The 27,505-nt window shown below is 41.4% G+C and overlaps 1 protein-coding gene across 9 annotated transcripts in view; it reads left to right on the top strand.

Annotated features, from left to right (window-relative positions):
• Nucleotides 1-27,505, top strand: part of PKIB (cAMP-dependent protein kinase inhibitor beta) — a 55,927-nt gene that overhangs the window by 9,186 nt on the left and 19,236 nt on the right. Inside the window, exon 1 of one of the 9 annotated variants that reach the window (XM_040598412.1) lies at nt 11,947-12,044. The exons of 6 other annotated variants lie outside the window; for them this stretch is intronic. The gene's annotated coding sequence lies outside the window, so the exon portion shown is untranslated. Of the gene's footprint in view, nt 1-11,946; nt 12,045-25,115; nt 25,395-26,039; nt 26,100-27,505 lie in introns of those variants that run through there. 2 more of the 9 variants (XM_040598408.1, XM_040598414.1) reach the window with 2 other exon arrangements.

Below are 27,505 nucleotides of genomic sequence, written 5' to 3'. Positions count from 1 at the left end.
TTCCCTGTTATTACTCAGAAACTGGCACTAGAAGTGCTTGCTGTTTACCTCGGAGAGCTTAAAAAAGCTGAAGAAGATGAGTGTGTGATCGTTGGAGGAGTATTTGTTTTCTTTCCCCTTGAACTTGCATTTGTTTGCTGGAAAAAGCTAGAATTGCGGAAGGAATTTAACTGAATAAAAATAAATGTCAGCCGATTCCTAATGGAAACATCCTGTTATTGATGTGGTTGGAAGCTTCCCATTTGAATGTGGAATGTGTATAGCAGAAAGCCAGAGCACAATGCCTTTAGGAAGAAGACTTACTGAAAAGGCAATGCTCGCTTTTCCTGTTCTGAATTTGTAGTTTTGTTATTTGTAGTTTGAAGAGAGCGTACATGCTGTCCATGCAGTTCCTTTTATTAATGGGATAACTCACTTTTATGTTGCTTCTCTCCTTCCAGATTCTCATTACTTACAGGTAGCTGTTAAGTAGCACTTCAAAGTAAAACAGAATAAATGGGACAATGTGTTTTTCAGATTTCCCAATAAAATCAGTATATTGTTTCTGTTCTAGAAAGTTTTGAAAGTAAAAGAAGTAAATATTAATTCATGATACTAATTCATTTATCGTTACTGATTATTAAAATAATTCCAAATGGGAACCTACTTGCTATAATCACATTTAAGGAGAAATAATTTCTTGTTTTGAGTGAACTGTAATAATTGATGCATCTTGCCACAGAAATGAAATGTTATTACAGAAAGTTAGCTATCTTGAGTGGATATAATAAGACATTCAGCTGTATAGTCACTGTGTTAATTGAGTGGTTAACAAGCCAGCCTTTGTAGAGAGTTAAATTATGTCATACAAAGAACAACTTTGGATGCCTCTTTAGAAAGAAGTAGTAATTGGGGAAGTGTCTAAAGAGTATAGAAGAAAGCTGAACAAATTTGCCCAGCTGACCTATTTTGCAGGTTCACATGGAGTGGCATCTGCCTCTTGATTCTGACTACTTAAAAAAATCAATTAAAGCTTCACATCATAATGATCTTCAAAGTTGCATGTTCTTTAGATATCTGTGAACCTTAGAACCTGAAGTTCTATTGCTTAAACTTAAATAAAGATTTATACCATGAAAGAACTGAAAGATGAGATTCACACGTGTACTTTTTTACAGAAGAAACCTTTAAGTATACTTAATTGCTTGATCAGCGCTTACTATAAATTCTTTAACTATGTAAGTTTTCTAAGCAAACATTTTGAAAGGAAATGGTAACTATTTAATTCTGTATTTTGGCCTCATTTCTTCTGTACCTTTTCAGAACTTAGGAAAAAGTGTGTAAGATTAGAGGTGAATCAAAGCAGATTAAAAAAAAGGTCAATTTAAATTTTGGACAGCACAGCGCCACCCCACCACCACTCTCCCCATCCTCCTGGTGCTGTTGCATGTGACTAAGGCCACCAAAAAGCTGGGATTTCCAGCCCAGACCTTTCTGTAGGTCTACCTGCATTCCTACCTACAATCCTACCATGCAGGGTAGGATCAAATACATTTGTTCCCACTGTTCCTGGTTGAGAACTGGAGAAGAGAGATAACAGCCGGCGTTGCTGTCTCTGGAGCGAAGGATGTTTCCTGTAATCTTAGTTTCCTTGTTAAGACTTTCCAATGTCAGTATTTCATAGAGGAAGAAAAGTGAGGCTGACAGCCCAAGCTGCCATCTGACGGGAGCCACATTTGATGTATAGATGGCAGCAGATGGCTTAGTTGTGTCTGTGACAAGTGAGGTGGTCCAGCAGTGTAGGCTTAGTGAAGCAGGAGCCCGTCAAAGGTGAGACGTGATTATCGTTTGAAATGAAACTTTTCCCAAAATGGGGATATTTGCTCGGATGTCTTACCAGGAGCTGGCAGGATGTTCTGGCTCCACTCCTCTGAGCTGCTCCAGCAGACAATGAGCTGGTCTAGACAGCTGAACAAAGTATGTGCAGGATAAGACCTAGTCCTGTTTTTCCAGTGTCCATGTTGACCTATCCTGTGTTTTGGGGCAAAGACCATGGTAGGAGCCTATGTAGAGATATGCTCTTTTGATGGAGGCCTTCTTAAGGCTTGCTCTCATAGTTCAAGAGCCATCAAGGATAGATGGCTCATCACTAAATGGGATGTGTTGAGGGGGAAGATGCTCGGCCTCGGGCAGCGTGGGAGCTAAAAACAGCTTGGTGGTGTTGGAGCTGTGCTTGCACAGCAGCAGCACAGCCAGTACCTAAATTAGGAGGGGCTGGAGCTGTTCTGGGTTTGTTCAGAGGAGTGAATCCTCAGGGGAAAAAAACCCTGAAGCTGAGGAAAAAAATATTATGGCATGGTCATGTCTGGTATCGGTATGGGAGTTTCAAAAATTGTTAAGAAAATAAGCATATGGACTGCATAAAAGGCACATAGGCTTATTTTGAGTCAGGAACATAGCAGACACTGTTCTCCATTTTACATCTCTTCAGAAAGTGTGTTCACACATTTTCCTGTAGATTTCTGTCTCTGAATTTAGGGAGGGAGGAAGGTGAGGAGGAAGGGAAGCTGAGGAGAAAGCAATGCTGGGATCTGACAGAGATTAGCACCAGTTTGTTTGCAAATGGTAGCTGCAGAGGAGCTGCAGCGATGTGTTATATTGTTAATTATGTTTCAGTGTAAAAGCTGCCACTCAGGAGAAAAAGGCGTTTCCAGTTACAGCTCTGTAGTTGTGTAGATCCTAGGAGAAATGCCATGCTGCACGAACATGGTGCTTAGCATTTGTTGGTGAACTCTGACATCTTGAAATGATACTTCTCTAAATAAAAACAGAGTTTAACTGTGCTAAACATTCAACAAACACTTACTGAGACTCCAGTTTGAATGTTTAAACTGTGAACAAAATACAAGGAGAAAGCCACCACTAATTCTGTAGCATCTGTTTTCTGGAGAAAATTGGACTCTCATTTTCTAAATCAGAGGAACAAAAATAGCAGTTATTTTATTTTTTTTTCTCAGATCATGCTGCATTTGGTGATAAATTGCTGAAAAATAGCTCATGAACTGTCTGTACTTCTCGTCTGGGGTGCTGGGTTTGCAGGATGTTCACTTGAACGTCTTGGGAAGGGCAGCCGCCGGTGGGAGGGGGCAGCGCTAGGGTGACAGGCCAGCGGGTGTCTTGGGGGGCAAGGTCTGAGGCACGTGGAAGGGGCTTGAGTATCCCCTGCTGTGTGGTGTTTGGCCCTGGGGCTGTGCGCTGTGACTTTGGCAATGGGCATCAATGGCAGAAAGTGAGGTAAGAGATTGGGATGGTTTGGTGTTACAACCAAACTGGGCAGGATGAATTTACTGAGACCTGGTGAATACTTCCAGTCCATTGAGGAGAAGGGTGGCTGACTAAATGACTTGGCAACAGCAGTTGTACCTGGGTACAGTTATCTCATGTTTTGGGAGCTGCAGCAGGCATTCCGGTGCAGGTTACTTTCCTTCTTCAAGGCAGAGGGCACTTTGAATAGCATTTGAAATCTTGGATCTCCCCCTCCTCTGTTAAAAAATGAATGGATACAATAAAAATACCAAGGCTAGTACATTTCCTCTGGTCATAAATTTCCCACAGAAAGATTGCTCCATACTCAACAATGTAATGCTAGAACTGGTACTGGTGCTTGGGTTTCACAGGTTTTATTAAAGTATCTTGACTGTTCAGAAGAATAAAATTGTGCCGGTGGTGTTGCACTATTTTGTACTGTATATGCAGTACTGAATTGCAGTGTGTGAGGTGGCTTCTGTTTTGGTGGTAAGGACTTATTCTATTCTCATCTCCGCTATTTAGGAAGAGCTGTGGTGTTACAGTGTACCAGTGGATCTGTATAACCAAAAAAGATACCGATAATCAAACCTGGAAATCTGTAGGAAAGGTCGTTTTAGTTATCAGATGCACATCTGCCCTTTTTCCATCCACTAACTTGCTGTTTTAACAACTCTAGGGTGGCACAGATTTGTTACTAATCCTTGCTTTGAACCAGCAGTGCCTACTCAGGTAATGCAGGAATTGTATGGAGCTTTAGATTGATGGTTGGTTCAGATTAAAAAAACCACCCCAAAACAACAAACAAAACCCCAAACAGATCAAAAGAGCTTTTCTATTACACCACCAAATTGATAATTTCTAATTCAGAAATTCATTTAAACCTTTCTTATCTTTCACAACTTGATGTTGAAAAGGCATTTTTACCTTGCAACCCCGATCTTTTACTTGGGTTTGTTTCTCTGGGATTGAATAGTGCGGGGAGCTATCCAATGAATCCTGAATGAGGTTGGGCAAAGCCCGGGTGCTGATGTGCGGTGTAGCGGTACCTCCCAGCGGCGCAGCAAGTACCTCCTTCTCCACATCCAAGAGTGTGGGACATGGGGAAGGAGAGAAAGGTCTGCAGCTATTTGTCTGCTGTTTGTCATATTGCATGCATTAAATGTTCATACTGTTGGCTTCAGCCTCATGCCCCCACCTAAGATTGGTGGATTTGTGGCCATTTGTGGCCCAAACTGCTGCGCAGTTCTTCAGCCTTTTCTCCAGCCTGCTGATGAGCCACATCTGGCTGTCAGAGCTGATCTGTGCCAGGGTCTAGGCTGTGGCAACCCCCAGATCCCTCCACACTGTGGTTTCGTGGTGAGGCTCCTGCCAGCTGGTTATGGGGCACCCTGCATTGGAAGTGTTCCCCTGTGGCTGGAGACCATCCTTCACCTGGGGATCTGTGAGGCAGGGGCAGGTTTTCTTACAGATCTCCAGCTTGTTCTCTCTAAAATGGGGAAATGTTACCTTCTGAGTTATGAGATGAAGCCTTCAAAATGCAGAACAGACAACTGTGTCACCAGGGAAGTTTCTTGAAAGACTGAGGAGTTTATGTTCTTTTAATGAGGCAAATGAGTGAGGTACTCTGCGTTCAGTTGTGCCCAGCAGGTGGTGATGGAATTGATTGTGAGAAAGTTTATGATCCCAGAAACATTTATTTGGTACATATGTAAAGCATGCTGCACAACAGAAGTGTTCTGCCATCACACCGACCAGGCACTGTTGTTTCACTCAATTTCTTTTTCTCTACAGCCACTGAACTACTCCAGGTCCATTGAACTATTTCAGGTCACAGCAAGCAACTTGAAACCACACTCTACTAAATACAGCTTCCCTGGATATGTAGGTTCAGCATATTTTTTTACTGCATGAAATCTCAGAAAGGCTATTGGTATATCCTGACTTCGATTTTTCTTTTTATAGTCGTTTACAGCTTCAGAGAAAATTGCCACTTGCGCTGGTAAAGAACTTAGTGTGAACTTGCAGCTCATTCTGTTTTGATGATGTTATTTTGTCTGTGACATTTCTTGGTATCTGGTACCCATTTTTCATCATCCAATTCTGTAGCTGAAGGACCACAGTTCCAGGAGAGCAGTTCATTTGTAGATGTTGCTCCCCTTTTCTTCATACAGATACAGTTTTCATATATATATTGAGTGTTTTGACAGTCAGCTCCCAGCTGTGTTCAAAATGCATATCTCTTAAAGAATCACATATTAGCTCAGGAACTTGGCAAGCATGAAAACTGAGAGGACAGTGTAGGACTGGCTGACTGATGCATCCTAAAAAGAATGCGTGGTAGGAGGAGCTTGAGTGTCAGGCACAAACCACTGACCAATGGTATTTGTGGCAGGGTAGCTTTTGTGCTTCTGAAGACATGATACTGCTGCTAAATACTTGCTGTCTCCTTCATGCTGCCCTGAGGAGTCTTGGAGAAGCAAAAAATTACTAAGGAAAAATAGTGAGAAAACTCAAGAGTACTGTATAAGAAGTTGGCTGTAGAGCTTGGACATCCTTTACTGGCAATAGGCATGCTTGAATTGGTATGCATCAATATTTTTCTGATGTTGAATAAAACTCTGAAAGAAACTTGGCTAAATACATGAAATCTTGAGGTTTATGCTATGCGTCTCTTAATTTCTCTGAGATGTATCCTACCCTATTCTATTTCTGTTGGGATTTCATGCATTTCTTTGGAAGCATTGCATCCTTAGGAGAATTTGGCAGCTTTTTCAAGAACAGCTTCCTGCCAGCTTAGACCCACAGCTCATTAATGCCTAGGTAATGGACCACTCAGGACTTGAAGGGTAGAGTCTTGTATTGGTGCCTGTCTGCCTTGTTGAGCTTTAGCATAAATGAGGGTGAATTTGGCTTCTGATATAATTCAGAATATCTGTTATAAATTGTGCCTGGCTGCATTGGCCTGTCAGATGGTTCTCTGCAGCACAGTGGTGCGCTGGCTCTGGTTTTTCTTTGGTGATGTCCCCCATACCAAGGGCAATTAAAAAATCTGTAGATCTGCCTGTTTGTCACTGTAAAGCTCCATTGTTGATTGATGTGTGGCCCAAACATATCCTTGTGTAGATATTGACATCTGAACTGTGATAAGAATAAGCCAGTGCATTTGTCCTTTTACTTAATATGAGTAAAGGGAAGATTTCATTATTGGAATGAACAGAGAGAATGCTGTTGCTGTGCATCCCTGAGAGAAAGATGGACCAGGGGTAATGGACCTGGTGAAGTAACATCAGAATTATGTTCACTTTCAGGCTGCTAAAGCTGTCTCCGTGATTTAGGTGGTATACATAGCAGAGAGAAGAGCAAGAACACCACCAGATTGCCTGGGGTTTGGTTTCACAGCACACTGAATCCAGAGGTGACCTTCAGTTATCATCAGTGTGATATCCTTGGGTACACAGTGTGCCAAGGCTTCCTTCCGTTGTTTTATTTCAGGTTTGATCTCAGTGATACCAGATGTAGAATAACATGCAGTCAGTCACAGCCTGTTAGGCTGAAAGAGAAATATTAGCAAAGGCGATTATGGAGCCTGTGTGATGGAGACCCTTGTGCTAACAAAGTAGTAGTTCTTGTGCAGAACAGTTTTGGTTGAGGGGAAAGGGAGGAGAAGATGCCATGACAAAGTGACATGAAATTGGGGAGGGGAAGATGAATGGTGGATTCAGCGGTGAATCTGGACATATGACAGCAGTTTTCAAACACGCTTTCTTCTCTTCAGGCTTATCATCCTTATGCCATTGACACCAGTTATATATCTTTTTTTTCCTGTTTTTGCTATTTGCTACCTGCAAATATAAATACTGTGTTTTCATGATGTGTAAAATTGCATTCCCCTCCTGATAGCTCCAAGGAGTCTTGCAGGGGGGCTTGCAAAGCAACTGTAAAAATCCCATTTGATGGATGAAGGTATAATGGAGTATGCAGAGATTAAGGCTGGGGTTTAATGATTCCTGCTTTCCCTCCCCTGCACTTTGCAGAGGGGCTGTTCCCGGGACAGCTAAGAGTGCAGTTCTAACCTTGAGGGGTTCCCTTAGGCTTTGGCTGTGTTTGCCCTGCACAGTGCAAGAACAAAAACTGAAGAAAATGCTTTTCCATTTCTACTGTCCCTCTCCATCTCTGCAGGGATCAGATTATGATTCAGTCTTCCCTGGGACTGCCTTCCCCTCACCTCCAAATGCCATTTAACTTTTGGCAAGCCCTGGTGTGCTGGCAGATTGCTTCAGCTGAACATTGGCAAGTGACCTCAAGCTGCAGCTCGGGTGTGTCTGAGCTTCTGACACCCTCTGTCTTCTAATCATAGAATTTAAAGAGGGATTTTGTTTTGGAACTGCTGACTTCAGCTCTCACATCTATGCTGATGGCTTTATTTATGGCAGATACAGCAGATAAATTGTCATCTCCTGACTGCCCGATGTCAGGGATGTCTCTGTAGACAGGAGAGCAGGTGTTGATTCTTTGGGGCATTTGACTTTTAGATTTCCTCAGCATCACCTTGCTTTAAAGAGCACTGCTTCAGGGATTGATTGCTCCTGTTGCCCTGCAGCACTGCAGGGCTGCCTCTGCAGCCACCAGTGGAGAGTTGCTGGGCTTCGGGGATGATCAATATGCAAAAACTTGTGTGTTCATGTCTGTGTGCTGTGAAACCTCCCATTTTACCATTCAAGCAGAGTTCAGTGCAAGTGGAAGGGTCAGACGGTTTCAACAGGAAGACAAAATTGATATTATGTTCTTTTCTGATTGAGCTCTCTCAATCTTCAGAGTGCTTTTTCATTGTCTAATGCTTCTTTGAAATAAAAAAAAAAAACCAACCCTGAGCTGAATGAACAGTTAATGGGATCCTTTCCCATTTTCATCGGAAAGCTGTAATGTCTTATTAGCCCAAAATACCCTTGTAATTTTCCACTTTCAGATTCCGCTTTCTACCTCTCCAAAATCAGCAGACTTGTTTGACTTCTTGCCGTAGGAGGAACTAGTCCTTCCCCTCTGCAGGGGATTGCTGTGGTGCTAGTTGGAAGTGGTCTCACACAGACGCTTCTGGAGGTGGAAATCAAAACCAAGTGGTTTTGTGGTCTTCTTCATTAGAAACTTGATGTTCTGCCCTGCCACAGCACTGGGCAGCAAACACTGGATTAGAAATCTTGGTATGCTGTGCTGTGCTGTTCCACTGCTTGGGTGTCAGAAAGGGATCGGTTTTCTTAAATCACTGTTGACTAAATTATTTGCCCTGCTCTTTGGTATGGGAGGGAAGTTTTCCATTTGCTTTGAGCTGACATAATAAGGATTTAATTTGGGAGTGGGTGGGTATTTTTATTATCTTTATTTTTGTATTCTCCTCCAGAGCATAAGAACAGTCGAACTCCTTCAGATCAAATGGCTATCTACTGCATAGTGCCTTGCTGCTAAGAAAGGTCAAAAATAAGGAAAAACACTATGAGCAGATGAAAGTACTTCCCCTTGTGTATTCTCCATGTGTCCAGTGCTCAGCAGCTAGCTCATGGGTTACTTGAGCCAGATACAGGATCTTTGTGTTTAATAGCTGTTAATAGATTTTGCTTTCTTCTGTTTTTTTTTTTAATTACCTTCTCAATGTTATTAATTACCTCCTGGACCTCTCAATCATCTCTTTAGATTGAACCCAGTTTTCAGATCCAGGATAGATTTGTCACAGAGAGCCAGAAATTGTTTCCTGAAGCCACCTGCATGACATCAGGCAAGTTCTGTCTTGGAAACAGTTGGTATTTGTTGCCTGTTGATTCTGAGGACATTTGAAATGCCAAGATCACGTGTCATGTAAAGCAACCCATAAATCTGTGGTGCGGGAATTTGCAGTGTTGGCTTCTGTCAGAGATCTTATCCAGGGGACAGGACATCCAGAATGATTGCCAGTCTTCTCAAAGCTAAGCCTGACTGCTGCTGTAATTCAGCTTTCTTTTGGGTGTCACTGCTACCTTTCATTGCTAGCTGGTGTAATTGTCTCTTTATACTACCCCAGCTGTATCCATTGCTTTCCTGTCCACTTCAGGTATACAGGGGTCTTGCCAGTGCTTTGCAGAGTAAGCAGTTTTGAAGGCAGGGACGTTGCTCATAGAAATAATATTTCTCATTATCTGAAGGGTAGTGAACAACCTTCAGATCACCTACCTGCTCTTGTTTTCAGAAGGTATACATTGAGATGTCCCAGAAGAAAAGAATGAAACAAGAACTAGTAACAGCTCTGGAAGAAACAGAAACAGTCCTGGTGATTTTTAAGATCCTATTGAGAAGGAAAGCAGAGCTTCTTAATGTCATATTTCAAGATCCAAAGAAAATACATGTTAACAAAACATGTGAACTTGTGTAATTAAAACTAAAGCCTAATTAAAATAGATTATTTTTACACTGTATCTTTTAACTTAAGTTCTTAGAGATCCCATAGGAGAAGTGCAGATATTCAGCAGTTCTGCAAATCAGTAAGTAATTCAGTAGACACTTACAGCCAGGACTGTTTAGGAAAAAATGCTTAATTAAGCCTCATAATGTAGATGGACTTGTTTTTGAAAAATTGTTTTTCTTTTGCTGAAAACAAGCTGCTTTGTGGTGCTCGTTCCTGAATGTTTACAACAGATTTTGAGTTTGAGATGCTTATCAATAAGTATTAATAACACTGGATATGGAAAATATTTTTTTCTCTCTGCATCTGTGAAATTTCTTTTGAAAGTAGTAGAATGCTTTTGCTTACACAAGTTACTGGTAAAGAGCTACAACTGTAAGTAGATGTGGCTTAAGCATAAGATAATCTACTGATCAGCTATAGACATTCTTTTAAACTTGATAAAAGAAGTCATGAAATGTCATTTTTAAACATATTTCGCTTCAGGTAATGCTCATGACACAAGTTGTGTAGCTAGTTGACAGCATGAGATCAGAAATTACATTGTCCTCCCTTATCTGTTCAGATGTAGAGCCCACCTATCTCTGTGCCTGGAAATGGTAAAAATGTGCAAATGTATAAACTCCATCCATTTTTGAAAGATAAACTTCTCAAATAGGAGTTTACAATATGGAAATCATGCCTGCCAATATCCTTCATGTTCAGCATAGGCTGTATGAGGAGGATTAAGTCATTGTGCATCCTTTCAGGGTTCAAAGATACTTCACAGAAGGTAGAATTCCTCACTGCTATTCCGAGTTTATACAAAATCCCCCTCTTTGAGCTGTCCTGCATCTAAAATCCTGTAAATGCTCCCCCTGACCAGCACAAATCGGATCAAGTATTCAATCCAAATTAACTTAATATCTATCTTTCTTTAATATAGACACCTTTTTTGCTTCAAAGTCTCCAAGGACTCCATAGGCACCACACTGAAGTGGGGAACAATCACTCGGGTCAGTATAATTATACTGCACCCAGGAGAAATTGTGAGAAAGGATTTTTTCATTGGAGAGATCATGTGTAAACCTCTCACAGAAAGGACAGGGGAATCTCTGAAGGTGCTCTGTGTGCACCTTAAAGATGTCCTATAAAATTCAGAAGAAAGAGTAAGTCAGTCCCTTACAGCCAAAGTGATGCTGTACTTGCAGTCACGGGAATAGGTAGGAAGCCTAAGGAGAATGGTTTCTCGGTAGACTGAAGTTCTGGTCCCTCTCCTGCAATAGAGCTGTACTCAGCCAGTAAGCCTGTGCATTTCAATAGTTGGCCTGAAATGCCTTTCAGTAGAGCTCAACACTTTGGAGGCTGCTCCTAACACAGATGCAAACTCACCTGAAGGCAGAAGGAGCCAACTGGTTAAGTATGTCAAGAGCCTAACTGTGAGGGCCTCCATGTATAAACAGCACTTCTTTAGCAGTGTCTGTAGGCTGCCCCTTTCCATGTGTGATGGGCCAGAGCTGTCTCCTCTGGGTTACCTTTCTGCAGCCCATGGTATGGACAAAGAGCAGATGCACTTGGGACATAGGTTTGGAGGTGCCTCCACCCCTCGTTCCAAAACAAGTGGGAGTTAGGAGCGGTTATGCCTTCACTGGAAACAGAACGTGAACAAAAATCAAGAATAGCTCTAAGTGCCATTTCTTCCTTCTCTGTTGGCATGTCCATTGGCTTTTACATTTTTATCTTGAGAATGATTGGGAAAGGCATGGCTACCTTGGGAAAACAGTGGCAGGTGAGCGTCTGGAGAGTTCACTGGTATTTGCCATGACTTTCTGTGATGCATAAAATCAAAGGTCTGGGTCCTTAAGGCCATACTCACAAGTATTTGTGATTTAACAGCTCTTGGTAAAGATCACACACACCCACCCCCCCCCAAGTTTCATTTTACTCCAAATAGGTCAAATTATTTGAGAAAAGACAGAAGTGAGGATGGGGTGGGGAGGTAGACTCCTAAACTCTGTGCACTGAAGTTCTAAAGACTCAGGCCCTATAAGGGATGCCCCCACCCCAGGGTGGGCTGGACATCCCCCTCGCTTCACCAGCCAGCTAGCTAGAGGCTTCTGCACAGTGCTCCTGTTTGTGTGTTTCACAGGCGGGGAATGACCACAAGTGAGGGTAAGGACCCTTAGCTGGAGTCTTGGGGGAACAAAGGGAGCTTTGTACAGGGACACAGAGCGTCCTCTCGGGTGACTTGCCCCTCTCCTGATCGCTGGGGAGGTGGCTCTCGCTGGGGATGGGTGCCTGAAATCCATTCCTGGTGCCGCTGGAGGAGTGGAGTGCTGAGCTGCAGAAGGTAGCAATTTCTTTTACGTTTCACAGATAGAAACTAGTGGTTGTTCAGTCCATATTGCAGGTAAATGAATACCATAAATACTGTCTTGGGAGTCAGGCCTCTGTCTTCAAATGTTTTTGAGCTTATTCAAGCAACTTCAGACTGTGCTACTGACAGCAATGGGCTGAATCGGTGGCCTTCTTCCTCACTGCTTCAGAGGGGTGTTGGTTTTGATGCTTTCAAGTTTAAACTTAGTAGAGCATCAGCCTCATCAATCACAGTATGAAGACTGTCAGAGACTTCAGGCTTTATCTTTGCTTTTTGCTCTTCTACAAGACACAGAAAGAGGAGGGGAAAACAGCTGTCAAATGCTTCTAGGAGGTAGTACTGAGACTCAGAAATTAAAACTGGACTAGGGCAAGAAAATGTTTACTATAGGTGCCAGGGCTGGAAGTCTGAATCTGAAAGGGGAACTCAGACAGCAAACTTGCTGACTTGTTCTGCTTGCTAGTTCTGCTGTTCTGATTGTTTGCTTTTTATGGATCAAATTTTTATCATGAATTTATTTGACTACTATTTTACACTAGTACAAAAGGAAAATATATTATCAAATCTAGTGAACTTGTGTTTTCACTTGTATAAATAACTTTAGCAAGCTATTTATTATTTATTTATACTGTACAGCATCAGAGGATAAAAAACAGTCACAGTGTAGATGTGCTTACATAAGATTGTATTCCTAAGGGAGCACTAAAAAAAACCAACCCAGCCTAAATGGCACCTGCCACGTCCAGTATTGGATATTTGAAGTTCATACACACAAGGACAGTAGTAAATGAAGGCAGCCTTAACAGAAAGCATCAGTTCAGCATACATTTCAAAACTTGCAGTACTGACAGCTTCTACAGCATTGATGAGTCAGCTGCATAGGGGGGAAAGATTTGTGATCTTACTGTCAGCAAAAGCACATGAAGATCTGCTAGAGAAGGTAACGAAAATATTCATGAAGTTGTTGACCCTCATGGCTTTTTTTTTTTGTTACACCTAATTTATAAATAGATATGGAAAACAAATGAATCATTATTTTCCGGTGGCTCTGTTCCTTGGCTGGGTTTTTCCTGAACTGCATGGTTAATTAGTTATTTATGACAAAGCTGTTTCAGGGCGGGGGTAGACTGGTTTTGTGTTTCACTGCATGGATTACATTGTTGTCTCTAAACTCAAGGATTTGGGAAGGGCAGATTTTGAGTTCTTTCCTAAAGGCTGATACAGCACAGGAGGCAAGAGGCAGCTTTCTCAATTGCTGTAACAACTCATTTGCACTTTCCTGATCTTCCTTTGCTACTTTGCAAAAGATACCGGACGTAGTTAAGTATGGTCTCTGATTCTTGCCAAAATCAATGGATCTCTTCTGTTAGTGATTCCCGAGTGGTTTGAAAACTGTAACTGGGCACTGGCATAGCTTAAAACACAATAAAGTGTTACTGCTTTCTTCATTTTGATTTTGGAACGTTGCATTTCTGTCATTGGGGTCTGTTGCCCTGTCAAACGATAATGCCATTTACTGTGAGACGCGCGTCAGAACCACAGCTGCATAAAGGTAACTTCCACACTATGAAAGCAGATTTAAAGCCCAACTTCCTTATGTGTAATAGGACTCCATGGCCACTAGCACTGACTTCTGAAGCACGACAGGCAATACAAATGCTTTGCACAGCTGCTAGGAGGTATCCGTATTGGATGACAACATATTGAGGGCAGAAAACAACTGCCATAAAATGTTTATATATCGTCAGTTCCCATTATTTTTCTAGCTCCAATGCAACGTGCATCTTAGTTCTATCTCTGCTCGGTTTGCTTTTGGAACACTTGTGTAGGATAGAGGCCAATATTATACTAGAATTAGGGGAATTTTTTCCTATCTAAGCAAAACAAGTATGATTTGACATTTCAGTTGTGATGCATGTGAAGTGATTTTTATATATATATATATATAAAATAACCACCCAATTACTGCACTTTATTACAAGAATCTTGATGGAACTTTTCCTGAACAGCAATAGTTACAGCTTTTTTCTAAGTGGTCATCTAATGATTTAAGTAGTTAGTTGGTCCTGGATATGACCATCTCTCTGGGAATGTGTTATGGGAGCATTTTCCTAGCCAGTTTTAGTGTACAGTCATCCAGATGAGCTGAAAAAACCTGTGGTAGGAGTTCATGTGCACATAATCTGTTCTGGTGGGTCAGCAATGGCAAAGGAGGGCAAGTTCTAGTGACTTCAGTAAGTCTAGTAAAGGAATACTTATTACCTCCTTGGACTCATACGGTATCTATTCCTGTTGTTTTTACACCCATTTCCAGGATGCCAGAAGAATTTCTAAGCGAATTTATTAGCATTATTATGGTATTTGGATATCCAACTTTTGTCAGTCAATGGCATTTACAAATTCAGTGGCTCTTGTGTTCTGAAATCACATCGAATAAAGGAGACGCACTGTCAGAATAAATGATTATAGCTGTGACTTATTTGAAAAATAAAATATAGATGAGATGGAAGATGGTGGAGATGGAAGCCATCTGAACAAAACCAGTCTTTTCCAAAGAAGTAGTAGGCTTTCAGATAATGAAAGTAGTGATAATAGATAGATCAAACAGAAGATAATGGATAGAATCAACAGGAAATGTCACAACTGACTTGGAAATACTGCTGGAGGTTGGTTGAACTTCATGCATGAATTATTTGCTGGGATTATTTTCATCAACCTGTAGCAGTGTCCTTGCTGGGATAACAAGAGGCAGCAGGCTGTTGGAACAGAGGAGCAGGCACAGCACAGATGGCCCAAAGGCTGCTAGGGTATAGCTGAGCTGTAAAAAAACCAGAAGCAGCCCACCAAAAACCCCAGAGACACCAGCAACTTTATCAGCTTTTTGACTACTGGATGTGTCTGGAGGGCTGGTGGCAGAAAGCACTTCAGAAAGCCATGGTGCCAAGCTAAATGCAGATACCATTTCTTTAAACATGCTTTTCTTTTACCCACACACAACTCTAACCAACTAAATTGAATTGCAGACTGGGAAAGCAAAAAGGCAGAAAGAAGCTGGTGAGATTTCTGGTTCTTAACATTTGCGGGGAAATCTGGTGTCCTGGGAGTATGTTGGTGGGCGTATTTATGTCTTGTTTCAGCAGCCAGAGCATGGCTGTACTCTCAGAAGTCACAGTTAATGCTCTGGGAGACAAATGCAAGGTATCACTTCCATGCCAGCTGTACTGTGTTGTTTGTCACTCTTTTCAGCACAAAGCCATTGCCTTTTTTATTTTCTATCACTTTTGTAAGCTGAAAGAGAATGGGGTTGTATGGAGGGAGAGTCACATGAGAAGATTATAAGGTAATTTTTCCATTTTTGTTATAAGACAGCATCTTAATCTCAGCAAGAAACCTCCATCTGCAGTTTTCCAGGAATCTTTTTCTTTAAAAAGATGTTTTCAGGATTGATTGGGATCAGGTGTGCAGTGCCATGTGATTCAGGCGTTACTATGGTGACCACTCTTTTAGATAGGATGTCAGAGACTATAACTGTGCTTAAAAAATCCCATGCACAGTGTGATAACCTGCACGGAAATAAGCTGTGACCTCGCTCAGACCTAGGTCCATCTGTGTGAATTTGCTGACTTGTGACTGCAAGACACTGAAAATTGCATACTGGTGTTTGGGGGAGATTTCTCTCTCCTCTGCTTTTCTGTGTGATAAACAGGCAGGATTTTCTCTATGGTATAAAAGGAGTGACTAAATCCTTTTGACCACCATCCCTCCCCAGCGTCCTTTGGGTCTGTGGCTCTTTCTGTGTCTCAGACTAGCAGATTTGCCCAGTTGGTGCTTTGCTGTTGTCCATGTGGCTCTGCTTGTGTCCACCTTGTGCTAGGGCATGTGAAAAAAGGTGGTTTACTGCCATACTGGCATCTGTGTGGCTGTACTGTGGACAGTGCCAAGCCCAAAATGCTTTCTCTGCCCTTGACAAATTTCTGACCAATGATTAAAATCAAATTGCCCTTCAAAATGCCGCTTGCTCCTCACCCTTTGTTTTTCTTGGGTCCTAACACTGCAACCACACATTTGCCTTTTTTTTTACAGTGCAGCTGGCAGTAATGTTATACCCATTCATCAGCTTGTGTGGGGTTAGGGGCACAGGTTAATCGGCCCCTTTGTCCATACACTGCTTTTGTCTGTACAAAGGTAGCTTGACCTTTTGGCTACCACAGCCTGTAGATTCCTGTGTTTCTGCTTCAGGCCAAGTAAGTTGCAGTTGACTTGAAAAGTAATAAGCCCACAAAGCTTCTTAGCTTGCATTGTGCACCAGTAAGATGGAAAGAAAAGAGAAGTTGGTAAGAAGTGAGGAAACTATAACATGAGTTCAAGGTCAAGAGACAAGTGCTGAAGGACCAGTAGAGTTAGAGGGTAATGTGCCTTCCTGTTCCTCTGTCCCAGCTACTGCTTCTCAGCAGCAGCAAGGAGCTCCAGGCTCACCCCCTATGGTTGCATTAGGGAAGATGGTAGGAGCAGCAGAGGGGATCCTGGTTTTGATGACTTGCTCTCTTTTTGCTTCGTTGTTCTTCTCAGAGGGCCTAGACTCAAGGCCATGGCACCACAGCATACCTACAGGAATGTGCCTCAGTGTATCAGGCTGTTACAGGAGATCGGATGCCAGGGAGAGGTCTACTGTCAGAAAAGAAAATTTCCCTGATGAAAGAAAGCTTTCTGGTGAAGTCTTGCACATTCCTTCTATTTTAATAGCACTTGATCCTTTAAGTTGGTAAATAATTTCAGCTCTCCCCAATATCTGTATAAGTCAACAATACTCAGTACTCTTTGGAGTTAAGACTAGAAAGTTGAATATTTCGACCTGTTGTGTCCTGGTGGTCTCTCTTAAGTCTGCAACTGCTATTTTGAAAGATTAAATTAGGAGATGAGATAAAACAAGCAGTTATGGCCCCAGTTGTATAGAGTGCTTAAATATGTGGTTTTAAGCATGCGACTACAAAAATTACACTTGATTGAGTGCTCCTGTGTACTGGTGCTATGCAGTACAATGGTGTATAGTGCTACAACTTGGAGTTAAAGTGGCATTTGCTTGTCTATTGCACTTCAGTTTATTGATTTGACATTGTCCCCTATTGTATTTGATTGTCTTTTGCTAGGTAATAAGTGCGCTCTAGTACAATAAATAAATGGAACATAGTCAAATAGCTAAAGGTAAGTGTAGTTAGCAGTCCTGTAAGTCAACTTTGTCATGTCCCCACTGCATTAAGTGTGTGACCTTCAGCTGTACTGGGAGTCTTTTAGAAGCCAGAGTTACTCCAGGGGTCAAATTCTTAAACTGGGTTTTCTCATTGACTTTTCATGATATTCATTAATGAATGTGAGATCAATGAACTGTAAGGAACATTTCCAAAGATGGAAACAACTAAACCAGACCCTGATACAGGCATCAAGCAGTTTGAAAAATTAAATAACAAAAGCAGATAAAGAACAAAAGAAGTCAGACTTTGTATGGCATTGAGCACAAACACTGATGTGGAGACTGAAATCTAAGGGTATGGTAAACAAGAGCATCTGTCCTTTCAAAGACCATGTTTGTTAATAAATAACAAGCATGTTAATTGGCTGCTTTGCATCTGACTGTATAAATAATACTGGAAAATGCCAGCCAAAGGTACTACAGACAGGAGGGCGAAACACTGAATTGCTTGGCATAGAAGTGAGAGCTTCCACAGCTGGTTCCTTATTTGAGAAAACTGTGACGTGGGAAGTGACTTAACTTACTGCTTATTGCCTGATTCTTTGTGGTTTTACTTCTCTTTCCCTGATTTCTTGCTTCTTTGTGGGGAAGGATTTTCCCTTCTGATTTTGCTGTGTTCCTCTACGCAACAGAAACACACAACAGAAAGCCATCTGGAAGCCAGACTCAGTGCCAGCCCTATTCAGAATAAAAAAGCTGACTTTTGATGCCTGATTTGGATTACCACATGGTCTGCTCTACATGTCTCACAGCTGAACTGGAAATCTGTCACCATGCCCAGTTTACAAAAGATGGAGGCTCTTAGAATACCAAGTCCTGCTGGATCAGTTGATAGTTCCCAAGCTTTTGCACCCCTGTCAGAGTGAGCTGCTCAGCCTGAAAACTCTTGGTAACTGTGACCTGTGTATCCCGCTTTCTGCATTGTCTGCAACAAGCTAAACATTACTCACTAAGGAAGGCGTAATGACATACTGGGCTGCTCTCATCAGACCGGTAGGGAAGTCTGTTCAGTTTTGCTCCTGTCCTACCAAAAGGATGTTGATAAAGTGGAACAGGAGACCATCAAGATGGTCAGGGAAAGAACTTTTGCCCTGTGAGGAGAGGCTGAGGGACTGGGGGTTTGTTTAGCTTGGAAAAGACTTTGGGGGGACCTAAGACCAGCCTTCCTATACCTGTAAGGTGTTACTGAGAAGATGGAGCCAGGCTCTTTACAGAGTCACACAGCAGGAGGACAAGAGACTGTGGTCATGAATTAGAACAGGGCAGATTCGGGCTTGAGGTAAGGAAAAGCCTTTTCTTCATGAGGACAGTCAAGCCCTGGCACAGGTTGCCCTGAGAGGTTGTGAGTCTCCATCCTTTGAGATATTCAAAAGCTGACTGAACAAATCCCCGAGTAGTGTGGTGAGAATGATTGACACTGCTTTAAGCAGGAGGTTGGAGTAGATGACGTCCTGAGGTCACTTCCAACCTGAAATACTCTATGATTTTGTATCGCTGTGTTTTCAGCCTTGCTTTATCCTCTACTTGTCGCTTTGTCGCAGACACCTCCTGGCTACGTAGCCTGTCCCACTCCTAGAGGTCTACAGGTAATGCAGGATATCTCTGCTGTTTTCCACCAAGTGAGCCCTGTGTGCTGATTTTGAGATGCTGACAAACTCCTATTTTGACAAAACTCTACATTGTCTTCATGAGAGAGTTGCTTAGCCAGGACTTGTAGGCAACTGTCCCAGCAGGAAGGTTTTTGCTTTCCTTTCATGCTGTCATCTATTTTATTTAGAATGATGTTCTGTTGTCTTTAGCATTGCTGCTCATCTGGAAGCTAGTATTTAACTTCTCAAAGTGATGGCTGGCAAGAAGCCATAGCAATAATTAGCAGGAAGGCAGAACTACATTCCAACAAACACTTAGCTGAGGTAGTTGAGTATAATAAAAATGAAGTTATTTCTGCTTCAGCAAATGAAGAAATAATACTGTCTAATGTTCTAGCCCCAAATAAGTTCAAAGAACTTGTACTCAGGGTCCAAAACAAAGTGGAGCAATTTCTGGGAGCGGGAGCAGGAAATGAGCCAAAGACAGTGGATTTAATTTAGGCAAAAAGACAGATGGGGGAAAAAAAATTAAGCCACATACAGCAAAACAGTAGCCATTGGCAAGAGACGGAGTGACTTCCTGCATCAGGGAAGTATAAAATGTGTCTGATGACCAGTCATCACCTTGACTGATTCTGTACCAGAGTTAACTTGTTTTCACTCTAAAAGGGGTGATTGCGCCTTTTCTTGTAGACATTTTAGAATATTCCTAAATTTATTTGCGTTTGATATTCTGAAGCAAACATCAGCAGATTGTGGCCTCTGAGAAGCCACCAGAGTCTGCTTCCCCCCAGACCTTTCTTCATGTCTCATGCACACCTATTACGAACATACTGTTCATAAAGTATTCAGGAAAGTCAAGCAGGATTCCTTGCTTTGATTTAATTAGGTTTTTTAGTTGTCTCAGAAGCAGTGACCGTAATTCATTTTCACCTATGCAGAACTCTTTTTTTTAGAAGACTAAACAGAATAAAGTTGAACTACTTTGTACTCTTCCTAATTATGCTGTTTGTTCCCTCCCCCTCCTCAGCTGACAGAAAAACACAGCTTGTGGGGTTTTTTTCTTGAGCAGCAGAGTCAGAATCCATGCAGAATGGGCAGATGCAAAGACATCTTCTGAAATGTGCCCATGAATAGTGTGAAATAATGACTTAATAATAAATGTGAAATAAAGTTACAGGAATTGTGGAATTTATTTTCTTTCCTAAAATTAAAGGGACTTAAAGGTCAGATTTCTAATATGGATTGGTGACATATAAAGTTTCTAAAATTGTGATAAAGTATATAACAAGGATACTTCCTTTTGGGCCACTGTTGAATGTTTGGTATTGCATCTTTTCCCCAAAATTGTTACTTTTGGAGCTGAAATTTGTTAGATTGGCTGACAATAAGCAGAGCAAAGGGTCTCTCCCAGAAAACACAGGGGCTTAGGTTGACAGAGGTAGGATCATCAGTTTGTCTATCAAAAGTAATTTCATTTCATCCAGTTATGCTACCTGACAACTGGTCATCACTGTTTGCAGTTGCTAAGAGTTCACCAACTTCAAATTTAGGGATTAACTCGGGATGTGCCTGAGAACTTCTCCCCAAAAAAGCAATGCAAACAAGCCTTTGCAGAACTTGAGTAAATAGGCTTTCTGTTTGGTGAGGGGACCAAAACCAAGGGCCTTTTCCTGATGTATGATGAAGTACATGTTGTCATCAGTTCAGACATCACTGTGTGATGATCCAGCTCTTGAACTCAGTGCGGCTTGTCAGCATTCAGGGATTGAGGTGGTAGTAGGAGACACACAGGTGATGTAGAAGTGATAAACACAGAAATTGATGCTCAGTTTCCAAAATAATTGCATAATTATCTTCTATTTATTTTGGACATGCTGGTGGTCCATTTTTCTCGAGTACTGTATGTCTAACAGCTTATGTGGACCTTCTTTACATTTTTCAGGGCTGTAACTCCAGTATTCCTGACAAACTAATGTATACCATGCCTTTAAACTTCACCAAAGGCTGGCATGAGGCATATTTTTTTTCCTGAGTGTGATTGTGTTAAAACTGTCTAAAAACTCTCCAGAGTAAATAATGACTTTTTGAGTTCGGTACATGCAAATAATACATGTAATTGAAAACTAACTCTTCAACTTTCTTTTAATCCCATTCCTTTCTTTGTAGGTCTGGTAACTCCTCAATGGCAGGGACAAATTCTAGTAACCATTCACCTAGGGGAGTAAGGAAAGTAAAAGTATTAGTTGTGGTGAGTCAGCATAGCATGTAGTAACAGAGGCAGTTAAAACTGCCCTATTATCAGATTAGCAGGTCTGTGTTGTGATTGATTTCGTTTACCTTCAGTTACAAAAAATATGTAAATGTCCTAAGATGTTATGCGACTGTTGTCTCCAAGAGAACAGCGTTTTGTTGGGGTCCTCCTTAGTGCTCTCTTTATTGGGATTTTGCTAATGTAATATTGGCAATGCAAGGAAAATATTATTTCGGAGAAATACGCAGCAGTTCCTTGCAGCATGGTCAATGTTTTTAGTATCAAGTCTTACTTAAATAAACATACAGTGTTTTCCTTTACTTTTGTTTCAGTTTTACTCATGTTTGGTATAACCCCTTTCTAACAGCTCAGTGCTGCGGACACTTTTTATCCGGTCAGTTGGGAGCTAATTAGAGAAGACAAGTAAGGATTTATGGTTTGTAGAGACAAAATGAGCACAGTTTCTACAGTACTCAGCTGGAAAGGTGGAAGTTGTGCGTATTAGGCTGACTCCAAGGCCTCTTTCTTCCTGTATAAGAACAGTCACTGCATAAATTACAGAAGCAGTGTTTAGGTTTCAAGCATATTTTTTCTCTGTTTCAGGTGTTGGCTTGACTAATGCCAGTCCTGACCCCAACTTCTGTGACATATTTTTTCTCCACTCTCCAAGAAAGCATTGTATTAGAGATTAAAGTGTAAAGACTAGGGCAAAACATACGTTGATGTCAAAAGAGCAGAATTTCAGCTACAAAACCTCTGCACAGTGGAAAGTGCTATTGCTCAACTTAATCTCTTCCCTAGAGATCAAAGCATTCACTTAAGAGACAGCAGCTCAAGGCAGTTTTTCTTCAAATCACTAGGTATTCTCCTCTGGGCATGTTTTCGAAAGGAGGAATGAACCCTGCCTAGTGATTTGAAGGAGTTGTTGCAGAGGGTAGGCTGAAGTGAGCTGTGAGTAGTTGTGAGTGCTTGCTGGCATCCCAGAGCAAGGCATGTGATGGGTAGGATCCCTAGGGATGCCCTTCTCCCAGGTATTACCTGTTGGTTAGTTCCAGGTGGCTCTCCTTTCATTAAATTTGTAGGGTGAAGCAATTTTCTGAAGCATCCAACTTGGCAGAGGAAACTTTGGAATCTAGTTCTTTGGTTTGGCTTTTTTCTACTTCACAGGTCTGGTACCTCAAGCAAAGGTGTCATGGAACCTGTCATACATGCACATGCTCTTGGCCAGAGAGTGAAGAAAAATCCACTCCCTGATGCTATGAAGAACTGCAGTTTGTGGAACAAGAAAAGAGGCAAATGAGGTCCAGGGACAGTAGTGGTCCCTCATCATCACCACAGAAGCTTGACTTCACATATGGCTGCTTGCAGTAGGCTTAACTCCACCTTTATTCACTTTGTAGAAAAGTGGGGTTTTATCAGCTGTGGTATGACCCTGAACAGTTCCATATCCAGTGAAATTTCGAGATGTTTCTTTTCATTCCTAGTTGTCTCACCTTAATGGCTATGGCAAGAGCATTCAGCAAGAAAATAATTTGGATGATACGTGTCCTCAGACATCAGTGTAGGAGATGTGGAGGTATCCATGCCTAATAATACAAAATAAAGGCAACTTAAATAACCTGAAATGCCTTTATATGCATCTTATAAACCTAAGAGCATTCTGGACTTCAACCCAGTAATATATCTCATGGTCTAATTTTCATTTCTTTAAAAACTTCATACAAGGTAATTTGGTTGGTCTATAAAAGGTCTTAATTGAGCTTCTCGAATTCACTAAACTCATGTTGAGAAGTTAAAAAAATAATAAATAGAACTTCTTACTATAGGAAAAGTCAGCAAGTAAAGGTCTCAGCAATATTATTTGGAAAATAAATTTCTTGAACTGAGAAATTTAAAAGCGGTTCCTTAATAAATGATGACATGCCAGAATAGACTTTCCACAACCCAAACATTATGTTGTTTGGGAGATCCTGAATGCTGCCAGTGCTGCAAAACCAACAAAGTTTATCTGAGTTTACAGCAAATAGTCTGTCCTTACATATGTAATGGGCAAACTGTCATTAAAGCATCCTGCTGCATATTAGGAAGCTCTTAGATCATTAGTTTATCTGGCACAAAGCCACTTGCCAAAATTTTAAGTGTGAACGTGTGGTTGCTGAGTCACAGTTTTGGAAGCTGCAGTAGCAGTTCAGAAGAATCTGTCCTTTAGCTGGTAGAAACCCTGGAGAGCTGCAAAGATGTATAATATATATGCTTTTGAACTTTAAAATAGAAAAGAGAGAACCCATCAACAGACCTTCTGTATGTGCATGTTGTTTTCTTCCTCTCCTCATCACTTAGGTAACTATAAACCAGCTAAAATCAACACATAAAATGTCAGGTTTGAAAGGGCATGTATGCAAAGAAAGCGTTTTGGGCTAAGGATGTGGTTCAGAGCACTGACTGTACCAACAGTTTGTCCAGTAATACCAGCTGAACTAAAAAGCATGCGGTTTGGTCTTCAGGTGAGCGATAGATTTTGAACAAGAGAGCATTTTAACTTGAGATAAGAGTCACAATTTTGTGCTTCCCTGCTGATACCAGGCTTGATTTATTGAAAGGAGGTGGAATAGAGGAAAGAAAATAGGCTGGAAAGGGGGCTAATGGGGCTTTAGCCATTGCATTACCCCAGCTGGAGTGTGTGTGTGTGCATCAGCGTGGTGACAACCACATACTTCCTTTCCACTGCTGCAGCACAGGTAGGTGTGACCCTGGTAACATATTCTGTCTGCCTTTATTCACGCTAGTCTCTTCAGATCCTGGTTCTTAATTAGAAACCCATTCTTGCTTTACCTTGCCAACTATACTTGTAAAATAAATGAAGCAGATCTCATAACCAGTGGGCAAGGACAGTTACGTTATTGAAGTTTCTTCTGGATAGTGTTAATTAAGCAAACCCAATAAAATAGACATAATCAACAGGCACAAGAAGATGACTAATTTTACAGAGTGCTAAAAGCTTCGGGGGAACTTGCAGTTCCCTCTATTGTATCAGCTACTGTTGCAGAAATGTTGAGGTGGAGGTTGAGAAGTGGTACAATTTATTTTGCAGTATTTTGAAATCCAGTAATCTCTCCATGACAAACCCCTATCTGCTTCAAAATGCTGATCTTTCTTTGTATTATTATTCTAATGTCTTTTTGGAGTAGTGTTTTTATAACTAGCACCTGTGGAACAGGCAGAGATTCTCTGAGCCCTTCACAAAGCTTGTACTGGGTTTCATGAAGTATTATCACTTAATATGAAAGTGTAGAGGGAAGAAGAGAGAGAATATGGGGAAGAAAAGATTGTACTCAGCAAGTGCTGAACTGTTGAATAGATAAGTGTAGACTTTAGTGTGGTTTCACACTGTACCCAAACAAATAGTAAGTGATTTGAAGGCTAACAGTGTAACCATTTAAACAAATTGTTTCCTTTTTTCTCTTCTTTTTATGTCTAGGTTAAACATTTGAAATAGAAATGATACCATACCAAAAAAAAGAATATGTATCTAGGCAAATTAATTTCTGTTTCTGCTACCAGACTTTATGATCCCACTGTCATGCACTGAAATGTCGCACTTTAACTTCAGTAACTAAGTAGTTGGCTAATGTGAACAGTTTGTGCTAAGACCCCTGTTTCAACTGCCCCGGTGTACATCCAGAGGAATGTAACTCCTGTCAGATTGCTCTAGATTTACAGCAGTTGAGTTTTAATCAGCTTGGGTCCTCTGTACTGGAAGAAACCTTTCCAGTGGTAAATAAAAACCCACCTTCCCCCCAGTCCCCCACCTGTGAGTGACTGACCCTTGACAAATGTCAGGTGGAAGCTATCTTGACTTTGTACAAAATGTTGAGTCATTTCCTCAACTGAGAAGTTAATTTTTCTTCAGTGTGCCTTTCCTTTTTTTCCTCCTGCTGACGTACGCTGCACGCGAGAAGCTTTTTTTACTTGTATAGCTTCATTTCAGCCTTTCCGATTTTTAAAAGCAGGAAGGCTTTTCCAGTGGTGATTTGCTTCTCTGGTAGTTGTGTGACAGCCGGTTATTTTTGAGGAGACAGTAGAAGCCAGAGCTGCTGGCACCTTCCTGGATGTTCCTCTGTAAGATTGTCTACAGCTCGAGTGGTGACTTTCTTCTGTAGCTTGCGCTCAGCCCTGCTTCAAGAAAGACCGTGCTGTGGGGCTGAAGGCATGCCTGAACCGTGAACTTCAAGGTACTTAGCATTTTGGGGGGCAGACTTGGGCAGATTGCCAAGAAAACATGCTAGGTGACCCTCTTCCCTGCAGACTGGTTGGTTCCCCGTGCAAATCAGCTGATGGCTAATACAAAATTAAGCAGAATACTTATTTCCAGGGAGCTTTCTTGTGTGCTGTGAAACTCTGCGTGTAGATGCTGAAATATTAACTCTGTTGTAGACATGCTGAAAATGTGATGGGAAAGTATTATTTATCTTGTAATAGTGTGAAAGCAGTTTTTGTGCCATAGTTACGTGTTGTTGCTTTGGACAGCAGAATGCCCTTGAACAGACACAGCTTGCTTTCTTACCTGGTGTCCAGGCAGCCGTTGTCACCTTTGGGGTGAATGTAGCCGTACTGCTGGTGCAGAGAGATTCACCTTCCTTTATAGGAGGATGGAGAAGTCATTTTATGACATAGTTGTTAGGTACTTATTTTTGTACCAGAAATGCCCTGAATGGAAGGGCTGAGGTCCAAAAGTATACCTGTAAGGCGTGTCCTCCTGTATGTGGATTTGTAGTCTCTTTGTTTATTTTATATGTGTTCAAGTTTTGTTTCCCTCTTGGCAACGGTTCAGCTTTCCCTTAGTGTTTTGCTGTAGTCAGCTGAAAGCCAGACATTGAGATCATGTTCTAGTTGTTTCTGGGTGTCTCTGGTATTCATCGGCCCTTTTTTGCTGTTCTGTAAGTAGCTTTTTTCTTATGCTCTTATTCGATCTATTCTAACATTTGTGTTCTCTACCTTTTTTAGGCTGTTTTAAAAATATCTTAACAGGGTTTATAAGCATCTACCATTCCTAATGACCTTTAGTTAAATAGCTGTGCTTGTTTCCATACTGCCTTGACCAGACTAAGCAAACAGAGAAGTTCCCATTTTTTTTAAAATGTTTGTAGCCTTGCCAATGTTCTCCCGCTTGCTGGGCTTTACACATTGTAGAAACCGTCTATTCTAGGCTTCCTTTGAAACACTAGAGTAAGCATCTTGTTAGGTATATTAAATGTGGATATAAAAAAACCAAAGGGCTCTAGATTAAAAAACAAAAGGACTCTAGATTAAGTGTTCAAATTTTGTTCTTTGACTGTGGCTGTCAGAGTTTTTGGGGGTTTCCTGCTGAGAAGTTCAGAAATGGGTTTGGTTTCTCTGTGGGTGCGTCTCTTCCTTCTTCAGAGGGGAAGAGGGATTCATCAGGTGACACTGTTCATGTGGCCCTTCAAACGCAGATTGTCAGGTCAGCCCTGTAGAGACGTCTGTATCACAGCCAAGTTTCTGGAGCTCTCTGTGACCAGGAGAAATCTGAGATGGAACACTGAATACAGCTCTGAACGGGGGACAGATACCTGCTTGTGCTTGGACGTGGCCTTCACACAGTCCTCACAAATTTGAGGGACTCTTCGCAGTTTAGGGAGGAGTGCTGAAACTTCTAAGGCGGGAATAAATCTTGCTCTTTCTTCCCCCTCCCCCCCATCAGAATGAATGAGCAGGGCTTTTGTGAAGGGACATCTGCAGAGGTTTATTTTCTGTCAGCTCTCTCCTAAACCTCTGTTTCATTGAACAAATCTGTAGTGGTTTGGTTGATGTTATAAGGAACAGAAATGTGACCCATAGTTTCAAAATGAGTATAGCATAGGTCTGTTCGGTAAAAGGTCTTGTCTTTTCATCTGCAATCAAGAAAATTCACAATTATTTTGCTTTTTTTTTTGAGGAAAACACAAGAGATAAATAAAGCAGACCTTTCCATTGTTCATTTTAAAGTGAGCCATAAAAATGTAGCAGAGAAGACCAGAGAAAAATGTTTCCCATGGTACCTGTAGTCTTTTGTAGCTGTTCAAGAACAAGAGGTCATCTGCAGGAAAAGAAAAAAAAAACAACAAAACCCCCTTGAAATCACACCATCTGCAGTTCTCAACCCAGATTCATGCAAGACTCTACGGAGGAGATGTGGGCTCTACTCATGTCCAATCTTGAGTGGAGTTTAGAAAAAGAAGAATCCACCATCTCTAAGGATATGCACTCATCAGGAAAGCACAGGAAGCATCCTTCTTATTTTTGACCTTTCAAAGATAATAGGTCTTAATGCAGAAGTAAATGC

Source organism: Falco naumanni, chromosome 6, assembly GCF_017639655.2.
Source record: "Falco naumanni isolate bFalNau1 chromosome 6, bFalNau1.pat, whole genome shotgun sequence".
Classification (NCBI taxonomy): Eukaryota; Metazoa; Chordata; class Aves; order Falconiformes; family Falconidae; genus Falco; species Falco naumanni.
Note: the sequence above shows the minus strand (reverse complement) of the source record. Positions and strands in the feature narration are given on the sequence as shown.